The sequence below is a fragment of the Perca flavescens genome, chromosome 12, assembly GCF_004354835.1.
Source record: "Perca flavescens isolate YP-PL-M2 chromosome 12, PFLA_1.0, whole genome shotgun sequence".
Classification (NCBI taxonomy): domain Eukaryota; kingdom Metazoa; phylum Chordata; class Actinopteri; order Perciformes; family Percidae; genus Perca; species Perca flavescens.
The window spans coordinates 13,681,343-13,694,096 of NC_041342.1; the positions used below are offsets into that span (position 1 = coordinate 13,681,343).

Consider the following 12,754-nt stretch of genomic DNA (forward strand, 5'->3'; position numbering starts at 1 on the left):
GGAAAGCAGAGCAGCTGTATAGGTTCAGTCTGACGAGCAGAGAGAAGGACCATGCTGTCAGGGATGCTCATCTCCATCCACTTAAACCTCCAACCTGCTGGGAAGCATTTAAAAAAAAAATAAAAAATTTACCTATACATATTCAGACAGCAGCACTGCCTCACCTATAAACCAAAAAATCCCAGAAGAATCAGCAAATAGGTGCCAGCTGACAAGCAGCTGCTGTGGACATGCATAAACATGTCTGGAGTGAAATATAAAATGGTTTTGCCACAGGTTAAAAATGCTGTCAAATAAAGCAAACTTGTCTGCAGATCAGTTTGCATGTGAGTGGAATGGCAAATATTGGGAGAATTAAGCAAATAAGTCAGTGTGAAACCAAGACTATTCAGGCGAAAATGGGCTCTTCAACAAAGTCATATTTGACCAAATTATCACCCTTCGTCGTAAATAAGAGAATCCAGATCTACTTTTATTCTTAAATACAAATAATGGTGGAATAAAATCATTGGCAAATTCTAATATTGACAAGGTTTGCTTTCAAGCTCTCTGTTTGCATTTCGTTAGTGCTATTCATTGAAGTGGATTGTTTTGGGTCTTAAAGCTGCAATGAAAATGAAGTAGTGCAACTTAGTATTCTAGCTTTGTGGGGCTTTTAATGCAAAGACAACACAACCTTCACACCACAGTGGTCAGCATAATTTCTAAAACTCAGCAAGGCATTCAAATGTGCAACAATTTAATTTCTAGTAATTACATATTAAGATTATGTTTGGCTTTATGCCTTGGCTGGAAAGCAGTTAAGATGAGAAAAAAGTATCCACACAGAATCTGAAACCCCCCAAATGATACGTCATCAAAAGACAATCAATATGGCTGTGTTCGTATTTCCTAAATTAAATGAACCACATCTGTCATCTGTCTTCTAAAGATCTTAACCAATGAAGTCGTGCATTGAGGAAAAATGACAGACACTTGGTTTTCCTGGTTGGTAACTGATCTATATTTTAAAATCTATTTACAGCTACACTGAATTTCAACTTTATTACTGAATGTTGTGTGTTGGCAAAAACATTTTCATGCGCCCACACATACAGTATACTGTAGACACACACATACCCACACCACCAGCACCAGACAAACACCCACTGGGAGTTTAAACGGGGCCTGTTAGTGATGCTTTCTGTGGCCTGTGTGAAAGCAATCACTGGCCATCTGGAGCACGGCCTCCTGGGAGAGCAGCAGGTGGGACCCTGTGGGTTAAATGAGCTGTTATCTGTAACTAGTTCACCTCCCACGTGACCAACTTCTGTATCTACATTAGTCAGTTTACCTCCCACATCACAACCCTCTACAACTCCCGCCTCCCACAGGTTGCTACTGACTGCAGAAAGTAGAGTTCCAGTTTGGTGCAAAATAGTTTCACATGGGAAGAAATTATGTTTACCACACAAAAACTGGTGTAAAAAGATGAAAGACAATCCAACTCACATTCATCTAACTATTTCAATTGTACACTCAGGGCCCTATCTTGCACCCAGCGCAATTGACTTTGTACACCGACGCATGTATCGTTCCTATTTTGCACCCGACGCACAGCGGACTTTTCCCTCCACAGACGCACGTTGGTAAATTAGGAACAAACTTGCGCTCCTGGGGGCGGTTCAGCAAAAAGAGGAGGTGTGTTCCGGCGCAAACGTTCCCTCGTGCCATTTTGCAGTTTCAGAAAACAATTCCGCCACAGACCAGGAAAAACCTGGTCTAAAGTCAGTGGCGCTAGTCTAAAGTCAGTGGTGCGTTATTCAGATGCTATTTAAGGGGCGCATGCTTGGCCATAATGTAGCGTGTGCACAACACGCATACACTTTGCTTTTTCAGCTACAAGGACGCAGCAGTTCCCATTTTTGCAAACCATACATAATTACAAAGAATAATATTACTGAAAATGGCTTCAGGTGTTTGGATAGCTCAGGAGGAACTTTACAGTACTCAAAAAGTTGCAGCATTCATTGTGGCTTGTTGTGTTTTACCCAACATATCCATGAATCATGGATGTGTTGATGACATAAATGAGGTAATATTAGAGGACTTAAGGAGACGTGATGTTGAACTAGCCTACGGGATTGGACACTTGAGGGTCCGGGAGGCGATATTACGAATCCCACTATGGCCACGCCAAGACCCGCCCTTCAATAGCATTCACACACTACTGTTGGCCAGGCGTCCATGGGTCCTATCCCCTGACCAATCCCCTAACCCTAACCTTAACCACTCGAGGTGAAATGCCTAACCCCAACCAATCGAGCTGCTTCGTAGGGCGGGTCTTGGCGTGGCCATAGTGGGATTCGTAATTTTGCGTCCGGGAGTGGCAATGCGCGATGCGCTCCCGGTGGAGCAGGTGGACGGAGATGGAGTGGGGGGAGGAGGAACAGGTGGTGCGTTTGGAGGCCCACGCTCCATAGCTGCAGCAATCCTCTCCAGACTTGAGGAGATGCGCCCGAGAGGCCGAAGCACAATCGCCACCCGGTCTAGACGGGCATTTATTACTTTGCCTCATCCCGGACAGCTCCCACTGGCGTGTGCCAGGCAAATCCGCCGTCATAATAGCAATCCGCCATGGAACAAGTGCGCCTGGTCTTAAAGGGAATGTGAGATGACGCTCTGATTGGTTTATTGCACGTTACGCCCAAACCACACCTAGCTAATTCAGACCAACCCATTTTAGATTTGCGTCGGGCGCAAGACTCATTTATCCCGCCGGTATAATAGCAACAGCGCCGGAGATCCGCCCACAAAGCTACTTGCGTTTTGCGTTTGATACTTGCGTTTCAGATCATTAAAATAGGGCCCTCAGACTGAAAATCCAGAACATCCAAATTTGGACAAAAATGAGAGGAATCTTAAGTGGAGTTGAAGAGCAGCAGCTATCAAGGCTGAATGAATGTGTCAATCAAACATGGCTCCTGTCATAATTCTCCTCCTTATTTGAACAATAATTCCCATAGTTGCCAACTAAACAAATGAGATGAAGTAAAATTACCTATTTAGACCCAAACATTTAATGGAAAGAAAATACTGACTTTGCATCTGGTGAGAAACTGCATCCCGAGAGTCTTTTAGAGCAGCTTTACCACTTAGAGTTGCAGCTTTAATTCAGTCCAGATATCCTGGGAATAGAAGGTGATGACCATCTATACTGAGATAAAACAAAAATATGCATTGATATTGTAATATTGTATTGTATTTAGTCAGTAGTACCAACAATCGCCTTCAAACATCTCACAAAACTAGAATTACCGCCTTGTGGTTGTATGCGTCCGCCAACCAGTCAAGTTGCAATTTTCATCCATGTCTGTCCAGATTCATATAATATATGAAGTGAAGACTGAAGGAATTTAATAACAGATATTAAGTGTATTTCTTGGCAAAATGGAAGTTATCACTATATTGACATGTATTCCAGTGAATAATTTCCAGTGAGAAACATGCTGTTATCTCTTATAGAGACTTTACAGAGGCGTACAGAAGACAGATACTGTAGGGACATTCAATATCAACAAAATCAATGCGCTTGTGGTGGACGACCAGAGGAACAGGATAGAACACAAAGTTGTAGCCATGACAGTAGGAAATGCCTCAAATGTTGATGTTGCTGCAAAGAAGCTACAAATTTTAAAACATGGATGCTTCACACACACATCTTTCACACGGCAGCACAGAAGATCTATACAATCATCACAGTTTCAAGGTGGGCACCCAAAATTAGTGTCACCAGTTGAGTATCCGATCAAAAGTGACATATGGTCACACAATCTCCCCTTCTGTTCCTGAGTTATGGCGTTGAGTAATGAGCAGAAAGGTGTTTTTGCATAACATAAATATGTCACAGTAAAGTTGACCTTTGACAATTTGGAGACAAAATATCATCACTGTCATTTTATCCTGCTGGACACTTCAATACCATGTGTCTGCCATACTACAAGTGATAGTAATTTGTAGGGGTGCAATATAAAGATACTGTGAAAAAATTGGATTCACACCATTATTGCATCAGTGTGATAAAACACCTTCATTTGTCAAAAATGGAATTGATTGGATTATCCAAAAACAGACATTCTCTTCTAGTTATTTTATCTATAAATAGGTCCTCAAACGAGTTTCCAGAAAATATACTATGTCATGCTGATACAGCAATATCAAATTGCAGTGCAGAAATGCCGAACTAGCTTTAAGTTCATTTAGAAAAGGTGTCACCATTACATACATTGTCCATTAGAAAGCACTTGATTTTTCAACTGTCCTGCTCAGTATGGATTTTGCTCAGAATAAAAAAATAAATTAAAAAAACAAACAAGATTATTTGTTCATGTTATGTGTTCAAAACATCCAGTATTGGACAGGCTATATTGCACACCATGTACTAACAAGGGCTGCACCATTATTACTACCAGCTATCCTGCAGCAATTACATGTCACTCTACAGCACTACTTACCGCACAAAAAAAAATACAAACTAGAGCACCACATGTCCACCAACTTTCTACTGCGTCAGACCCCCCACTTAACTGCTACATCGCTCACTTTGCCGCCTTTCAATGTCAGACCATGTGCAAGCCTAGCACAACAGATGAGATAAAAAAGTTCTTTGTTATTTAGCTATTCCAAAGGCACTACAGGATAATTTATTCATTGTGAGGAAACAGCAAGGACAAGTATTTGACACTACAATGATGAAGGCTTGAAAATCTAAAACTCTCATCCTTGCTGCTTTTCACTAATACATATTCATAAAGCGAATTCAATCTCTTCTTTGTTGTAGTGTGTGAGAGTGAAGGGACCCATCACTGCAGAGAAAAGATGGATGTTTCACACCCTTAAACTCCTATAGTACACAGCCTACTGTTGTGGCGGTGTGATTACTTAAACGTGTGGTGAGTGTGTATTGATGAGCGACCAGGGGAATAACAGGAGGACTAAAGCACTCGGACTAATCTGAGCTTCAACGGAAAAGATTGAAAATTGAATTAGAGGAGGAAGTGACAAATTTGACTCATCCCGCTGTCTACATTTGCAGTAATAAAGGTAGTGGAGGCTGCTTTCAGAATAGTTACCTATAAGTCAGAGCTCACACACACACACAGACACACACACACACCTTGACGCACCCAGACAAGTGAAAATACACCAACACACACTCTGATCATATTAGTAGAAAGCACCACAAATGATAGGGGAGGTTTGGGAGGGGGGTGATGTCAGGGATCATCTTGTTAAAAAAGATTTGAGGAGGGGAGCTGGTTGTTTCGCAAACATCATGACACTCACCCACAGAAATTACGTTTGCAAAAGGTTTAAAATGAGCATTAGGTGTCAGAACAGGGCTATACACACTGAAAGTCTGTCTATGGTTTTGTAGATTTGTTAGATATAAACATGTTGGGAATTAACGTTTAGGCTTGCTACATGTAATAGCATTACATTTTAACAGCTGTAAAAAGTAACTATACCGTACAATTATAAGGTAGCCTACTTTTAATTGAGTATTTCCATTTTCTTCCATGGTTATTTTGGTGAAAGTAACTCAAAAGGAACGCAAAAGTAGTGTAATGCATTACAATTCAGAGACAGTAGTATGTATTACATTTTGGAAGTAACTTGCCCAACACTGGTTTGAAGTATGTAAGTTTACGAACTGTAATTCTAACTACTATAAAGTCAGTATTGACATTTTATGCTTCTACACTCCACTACGGGTGGCTGTGGCTCAGTGGTAGAGTGGTCGCCTGCCAATCGGAAGGTCCCATGTCGAAGTGTCTTTGGGCAAGACACTGAACCCCAAGTTGCCCCCGATGCTGCGCATCGGAGTGTAAATGTGTGTGAATGTTTATCTGATGAGCAGTTGGCACCTTGTACGCCAGCCTCGGCCACAGTGTATGAATGTGTGTGAACGATGAATGGTTCCTGTACTATGTAAAAGTGCTTTGAGTAGTCATTAAGACTAGAAAAGCACTATATAAATACAGGCCATTTACATTTGAATATGTAGTGCTTTTATTCAGAGCACTTCTCACACTGCGATGGCAGAACCTTTCATCAGGAGGAATTGTGTCTTGCTCTAGGTCATGTCGACATCAAACCACCAACTCTGTGATTAATGGGCGACCTTGCTCTCTCTCCTCATTTTAAGAGAAGTCATAAACTGTTTACTCTATTGCATTTATTTGACGGACAAGCTTAACCAAATAGAAGATTAATCGATTAGTCGATCAACAGAAAATGTATTAATTTTGAAAATGTATTAATATTTCAGCTTTTCAAATACCAGAACTTTCTGCTTTTTTGTCTTATATGACATTAAACTAAATACAGTATATTTGGGTTTCATACTAATAGTTGGATAAAACAAGAAATTTGAAGGAAGTGTGCATTCTACACTAGTGACATTTTGTAGATAAAATGTTATCTTTTTTTTTTTAAATTAGTTTATCAGGAATACATTATACACAGATTAATGAATATTGAAAATACTAGGTGTAGCCCTAGCTGACAGATATAGCCACTAGTTAGTAAAATTTTACATACAAAACATATGGTAATTTTACTAAAATATGATGCATTGTTATAGAATAAACTACCCGACAGCATATGCAGTTATAATTATTTCCACATTGATGAAAAGGCTGCTTACATATTGATGCATCTATAATACTAATAATAGTAATAAGAGGAGAATAATATAATATATAACATTATTAAAAAGGGCTTCTGTATAAGAAATATTTGGTTGATAATACTTGATATTGTTGATAATTCTTTTACTCAAAGGATCTCAATACTTCATTCCATATTTCACAATAGTGCACACTATTATATAATATAATAGGGTTATCAACTAGGCCTAATGTGTATTATTACAAATGATTTTGGCCTACATCCTCTGAGGGTTTTTTATAAAAGAGTGTACAAGTATATATTTTGGGAGTTAGTTCTTGAGTACACCCTGTACAGTACAATGAGCTGGGTCTGTTTTAACTGTCAAATGTATTGAGATGGATTTTTTCTGTCTGCAGTCTCTGCAGTGGCCCGTTCAGTGGTGTGCAGGTAACAGCACTATTCAAAGTGACAGTAGCTGAAATGGACTGAAGCCAGCTTCTGCGTTGGAGAACAGAATGCTGACGATGAGGAACTAGACCCCCCTGAAGAGACAGTGCTTTTATGTCCGTGTGTAACAGTGACAGAGGGAGAGAAAGAGAGATGCTGAGATAAAATGGAGATGTGTATGACAGTCAAATTCTATTGAAAATGGGAGTTTTTCTCATAAAACTTCTCATCATAGCTGCACCAAATGGCAATAAGATGTACGGAAACTTTTAAAACGCAAAAAGTCCTTTAAAACGATGGAAGTAAATTGCAAACAGCATATTTACCAACCCAACTGGTCTGTGATACTTTACACCAAACAAAACAAAAGAGAAGAGAGAGGCAACAGATCTCACAGTCTAGTATTTTGTGGACAGAGCGCTTGCTCACTGCTGTTCAGGAAGACAATCTGTCCTTCTGTCCGCATGCTGTACAGTGCAAACTAACAGTATACAAATATATAAGTATGAGAGAAATCATAATCAATGAATTTGGACAAACCGGCTGCCAACAGTTTGTCTCAGTGAGAAGAGACGGTGTTCTCTTCTCCTGCGCCACTATCTGCATATTTTTTTTACATAAATCTTTGTTGCAGTAGCATTGCTTTAAATATTAATCAACAACAGACATACAGTACAGGCCAAAAGTTTGGACACACCTTCTCATTCTATGCGTTTCCTTTTTATTTTCATGACTATTTACATTGTAGATTCTCACTGAAGGCATCAAAACTATAAATGAACACATATGGAATTATGTACTTAACAAAAAAGTGTGAAATAACTGAAAACATGTCTTATATTTTAGATTCTTCAAAGTAGCCACCCTTTGCTTTTTTATTAATAAGGGAAAAAATTCCACTAATTAACCCTGACAAAGCACACCTGTGAAGTGAAAACCATTTCAGGTGACTACCTCATGAAGCTCATTGAGAGAACACCAAGGGTTTGCAGAGTTATCAAAAAAAGCAAAGGGTGGCTACTTTGAAGAATCTAAAATATAAGACATGTTTTCAGTTATTTCACACTTTTTTGTTAAGTACATAATTCCATATGTGTTCATTCATAGTTTTGATGCCTTCAGTGAGAATCTACAATGTAAATAGTCATGAAAATAAAGAAACACATTGAATGAGAAGGTTTGTCCAAACATTTGGCCTGTACTGTATGGAAGAAGAAGGGTGAGAACTGGATCTTCTCAGCAGCATGTCTTGATAGTCAGTTCAGCAGGTTGCTCAGAAACAACACACACATGCACACATTCAGAAAGGCCGGCAGCTTGTGTGCTGTGTACGGTTTCTGCGTTGCTGCAGTGCCCTGTGGCGGGGAGTGGGGTGAGGGAAGGTGTGGGGTGGCGGCTTTTTTCTCCTCAGGTGGACTCACTTTGATCCCTGCAGTAGCCAAATCTTTAAGCCTCCCGCTGCTGGAAGGACATGAACATGCCGTCTCTAACATCTGCTCCGACAGAGACTCACCACACACTCATTTAAGCACGGATGTGTAGGCAGGTACACAGTGCATACCCGCCTACACACACACAAACTAAATGCAAGAGTAAACTTGCCCACGCTTTTTAAAAAGAGAAAATACATGTCACATCCAGACCTCTTACACCTCTGAAAAAAAGCTTTTTAAAAAGAATTCAGATGGAAGGCTGCAACACCAAGTCACCACAACAGCAGCGGCCTCTTTTCTTTTCAGTCCCTGACCTGCGTCTTCTCCACTTTATCTGCTCCATCCTGCCATCCCACGAGACGCCGGGGAGACAGACAGCCACTGCCCAATATCCCAGCATGCACTGCACCTGACAGCAGTTGTAGAAGCCAGTGACCCATGCACCAGACCCTGGTTGCTTTCCAACTGCCAGTTGCTGCTCAAAGGATCTCTCCTGCATCTCTGCACAGGACCTAGAAAATAACATCTTGCTGCCTAAGATAAAGAGTTTCTACACACTGCTGTATTCATGAATATCTTAATGGTTATAAATAACCTGTTTATTCTCTCTATTTACTTTGGATGAGTTCAGAGAGGTTAGTGGGGATGCTTTCTAAGAAATTTCCAAGAAATCTGTTTGGTGCAGTGGCTGAAAATACAGCATCAGTGCTGCTGTGCACGATATATGAATGGGTATCATTTACATATAAAATGATTGTTTTCTTTAGGGATGAGTTTGCACAATGGGAAATGTAATCATGGCCATTTGCAATGTAATTATATCAATTATTCAGCTGTTCAGCTCATTTATATGATAAGTTTATGACACCCACCACATTTTATTTTAATGGATTGTCACAGCAATGCTCATTGATTCTAAAACTCCAGCACTAACAGTAGTCATAAATTAAAGGGATAGTTTTGTTCCATTGCCTTGGTAAACACTACAGTCAATCCAATGCTGATTCTATAAAAAGATTATTGCTAGAAATGTATGGAATGGCAATTTTTAGTACAGTAGCTGAGGAGAATGAGGAGATGACATTTCTGTGCTGCTTCCTCAGGGAGAAGTTATCAGACAGATCTATATTTTTCTCTATCTGCTTCATGTCATCTGCTCCATCCCATAATACAGCATCAGTGGTTCTGTGCTTCCAGAAAATTCAAGCAACCACATGACTGAAAAACTTCTGAATCTTGCTGACGGCAAACAATAAAACACAGAGGATCCTTTTGTCAACACTAAAATCCAATTTTAGACTGCAGCTATGCAGACAAAAAAACTCTGTGAGCCTTCACGTATCTGATTTAAATGTGTGGTTAATATATATCTCTGTGGGTCATTCAGTTTTCTAAGAGGAAAACACAGATGCTTTGTTTTACCAGAGGGAGGGTATTTGATGAGAGTGTTGCCACTTTGTATTTTTGGGAAAGTATCGGGACACCAGCTGCACTATCGCTTGCATGTGCAGATACACACATGCATTAGGGGTAATGGACTGGTATGCAGGGAGTGGATGATAAAGCCAATGATCTCAGTACTATGGTCAAAGGGGGGAGGGGGGTATGTTTCAATCCTCAGACTCTCCATTTTATATTACTATTGATCTTTGCACTGAGACACAAAGCACGGCATTGATCTTCACAACAAAGAGCAGAAATAACACCTCTGTACCCGTGGCCCAACAGAACTGCACGAACACGGACTGACCGACAGTTTGTGCACATGTGAAAATACATAGACACAAAAAGAAGAGAGGAAAGGAAGATGAGGGATAACTGCTGCTACAGATTCACAAATCAGGGTGGAAGGAGACTGTCATCTGTCAGTTCCTTTATCTGAATATAGATACCCCTGTGTGGATTGCTCCAGGGTACCACTGTCAGTCCTGCAATGACATGGGAAACTGGTGCATGAGGCAATTTATATTCAGAAACACTCCACTTTTGGTTCATAAGTAAAAAGGGGCCGCACTAGCAAACAGGAAGGGCTGAGGGGAAGATGACATAGGAATACATAAGGTGGCACGAGGAGGGACAAGATCTGCAGGAGAAATAGAGGAGATAAGGAAGACACAGGACGTGAGCAAAATACATCAGAGCTCAGTAAGCAAAGTGAGGCTCTTATCTTATACTTCAAGGAACATCTTAATAATGACCTAATAGGCCACACATAAAGTAATCAAAGATAGTCATACATGCATTTCTTCAAGCTAAACAAATTAATCTGACACGGTTTGGTCAAATCCAAATGAATAAGAATTAATTATGAAGGCAGGCCAGGCAGAGAGTGATGCAACACCTGTGGATCAAGGTATGGAGAGCAGCATAGCAGCAACTAGAGGGAAAGCAGAGCAAAAGGCAATCAGATCAGCGCATAAAGATTCTGATTTTTTATATAGGAATATTCCATAAAAAGCTGCACACAATTCCCACACAGTTCAGCAACTGTGCAGCTGTGTCTCCATCCTTCGGCCAAAACCGGCATCCGTGACACCCTCCCCCCTCTATGCCCGAAAACATCATCTATGACCTCAACCAAACTCACCAAAGTTTGCTGATACTGAAGCGTCCGGTTTTCGGCCTTGTCCTTCACCATTGCGCAAAATCCTCATTAAGACACTCAATCCGAGACTCTTAGAAGTCGCAAATCCGCTCATTAATCTACGGACAAGGAGCCGGCGCGGCTGCCTGCCATCACGTGTGTAGCGTTTAAACGGGTTCTTATCGTGAGCACTCCTGCATGATGCAAAACGCCGCCGCGATATGTGTGTGTGTGTGTGTGTGTATGTGCGTGCGTGCGTGTGTGCGCGCGAGAGAGAGATGAGAGTAGGCTATAGCCGGCTAGCCTCGTAGCAGCGCTGGTGCGGTTTGACTGTCTGCAAAACACCGCCCCCCTCCTCCACTCTCTGTTCTACTCTCTCTCTCTCTCTCTCTCTCTCTCTCTCTCTCTCTCTCTGGAGTTACTGGATTTGATGATGTTTTTGTGCGGAGGCAGGAGCAGATAGGCACAGTTGTAATAAAAGACAGTTTTGATGTTTTGATGTTTTGTTTTTTCTTCTTTTCTTGCGTGGTATTTCTGATCCGTCCTTTGCTCCCGATTTGAGTCATCACTCGATTGATCAAACGTGTGATGAGTAATTCACAAGGGTGAGGCTTGTGTTAGACGGATATGGCTCTGTCAATGTCATAACAACATCTTTACAGTCCTATAATAGACTATCCCTTTAAGTGAATACAGAATGGTGGCTGAGCACCCATTAGTGACTTTATAGGCTAGTAGCCATGCCCTTTTACTTCGTCTCTACCTCACTGTTGTGTAGCCCAGGCTATAGGCTAAGTAGTTTCAGTTGAAGTGGCTCCAGTATTTTGTACGATCAGTTTATAATTTCAGGATTTGATTTCAGATAATCTTTCTAAATCTCATTCAATTTTTTTTTTTTTTTACTTGTTAGGTGTTCTTCAAGGGCCACTTACTTTTATAAAGATAGGGGTCAGTAAAACACAAAATGCCCTGACTTTTTAGTTCCTATGGCTTTGGATCAAGCTCCCAAACACACACACACACACACACAAACACAATCAGTGTACAGATGGCTGACAAATTAAAGTGACTTTCCAACAACAGCCCCATCCACAGGGCACAAAGGGTCAATGAATATGAACATTATGTGACTGACCGACTTCACAGACACCAGATCTCAACCCAACTGAACACCTGTTGGAAGTTTTGGACAGATCATCATCATCAAAGCAAATGAGGCAATATCGAGTGGGCAAATAGTGTTCACCCCTCTGAGTTCAGCGACCAGTAGAATCAATGAGCATTGAATCTGTTCTCATAGTTGTCCAAAGCCTTACTAAGACACTTTATGTTGGAATTTATGCATTGCCTCATATTTTAGTATATTTTACTCAGAAGAGCCACAATCTTCTGCTGCGAAACAGCCCCATAAGGAGCATTTCACAGTGAAGTACCGTGCTCATGGGCACCAGCAGCAGTCACTGTCTAGGCTTATGTGCCATAAAACTTCCTTGTGTGTTAGAGTGCATGTGTGCGTTTGCAGAAGCACCTCTCAGGAGAGATTGTATCAACCACTCTAAGCTCACACATGAAAGTTTGTTACACTCTCAGATCACTTTCTTTCCTCAGATGACACATGTATAACAATACTGTAAGC

General features: G+C 40.8%; 1 long non-coding RNA gene across 2 annotated transcripts; it reads right to left on the reverse strand.

Annotated features, from left to right (window-relative positions):
• Nucleotides 1-975: 975 nt before the first annotated feature.
• Nucleotides 976-11,441, reverse strand: LOC114566101 (uncharacterized). Of its 2 annotated transcripts, none has more exons than XR_003694010.1 (3): nucleotides 11,122-11,441; nucleotides 3,081-3,191; nucleotides 976-1,253 (listed from the first exon to the last, which is right to left on the reverse strand). It is a non-coding gene; the product is annotated as an uncharacterized LOC114566101 (long non-coding RNA). The 2 variants fall into 2 exon arrangements; XR_003694009.1 differs by having other exon boundaries at nucleotides 3,081-3,196.
• Nucleotides 11,442-12,754: the final 1,313 nt, after the last annotated feature.